The following is a 1412-nucleotide window of genomic DNA, read 5'->3' as shown; positions in this document are numbered from 1 at the left end:
CTCTCTTTCGGAGAATACATAGGCTTGCAGTGGTTAGGAGCGCTGGCTGCCCTCTCTGAGAATACACAGGCTGTGCAGTGGTTTGAAGCGCTGGGTGCTCTCTAAGAATACAGATGCTGTGTTGTGGTTAGGATTGCTCGCTGCTCTCTCACTGATAATACAGAGGCTGTGCAGTGGTTAGGAGCGCCAGCTGCTCTCTGAGAATACAGAGGCTGTGCAGTGGTTAGGAGCGCTGGCTGCTCTCTCACTGAGAATACAGAGGCTGTGCAATGGTCAGGAACGCCAGCTGCTCTCTGAGAATACAGAGGCTCTGCAGTGGTTAGGAGCGCTGGCTGCTCTCTCACGGAGATTACAGAGGCTGTGCAGTGCTTAGGATCGCTGGCTGCTCTCTTACAGAGAATACAGAGGCTCTGCAGTGGTTATGAGTGCCAGCTGCTCTCTAAGAATACAGAGGCTGTACAGTGTTTAGGAGCGCCGGCTGCTCTCTCTCTGAGAATACAGAGGTTTTGCTGTGGTTAGGAGCGCTGGCTGCTCTCTCACTGAGAAAACAGAGGCTGTGCAATGGTCAGGAATGCCAGCTGCTCTCTGAGAATACAGAGGCTGTGCAGTGTTTAGGAGCGAGGGCTGCTCTCTTACTGAGAATACAGAGGCTGTGCAGTGGTTAGGATCGCTCGCTGCTCTCTCACTGAGAATACAGAGGCTGTGCAGTGGTTAGGATCGCTCGCTGCTCTCTCAATGAGAATACAGAGGCTGGGCTGTGGTTAGAGCGCTGACTGCTCTCTCTCTGTGAATACAGAGGCTGTGCTGTGTTTAGGAGCGTTGCCTTCTCTCTGAAAATCCAGTGGCTGTGCAGTGTTTAGGAGCGCTGGCTTCTCTTTCTCTGATAATCCAGTAGCTGTGCATTGGATAGGAGCGCTGCCTGCTCTCTGACAATACAGAGGCTGTGCAGTGGTTAGGAGCGCTGCCTGCTCTCTCGCGGAGAATACAGAGGCTGTGCAGTGATTAGGAGCGATGACTGCTCTCTTAGGGAGGATACAGAAGCTGTGCAGTGGTTAGGAGCCATGACTGCTCTCTGAGAATACAGAAGCTGTGCAGTGTTTAGGAGAGCTGACTGTTCTCTCACTGAGAATACAGAGGATGTGCAGTGGACGGAGCGCTGGCTGCTCTCTGAGAATACAGAAGCTGTGCAGTGTTTAGGAGAGCTGACTCTTCTCTCACTGAGAATACAGAGGATGTGCAGTGGCTTGGAGCGCCACATGCTCTCTGAGAATACATAGGCTTGCAGTGGTTAGGAGTGCTGGCTGCTCTCTAGAATACAGGGGCTGTGCTGTGGTTAGGAGCGCAGGCTGCTCTCTGAGAATACAGAGGCTGTGGAGTGTTTAGGATCGATGGCTGCTCTCTCTCGGAGAATA

This window comes from Microtus oregoni, unplaced genomic scaffold (assembly GCF_018167655.1).
Source record: "Microtus oregoni isolate MIOR12 unplaced genomic scaffold, Mior012 000008F_ref0000371, whole genome shotgun sequence".
In the NCBI taxonomy this organism is placed as follows: domain Eukaryota; kingdom Metazoa; phylum Chordata; class Mammalia; order Rodentia; family Cricetidae; genus Microtus; species Microtus oregoni.
This window is presented reverse-complemented; position numbering follows the sequence as displayed.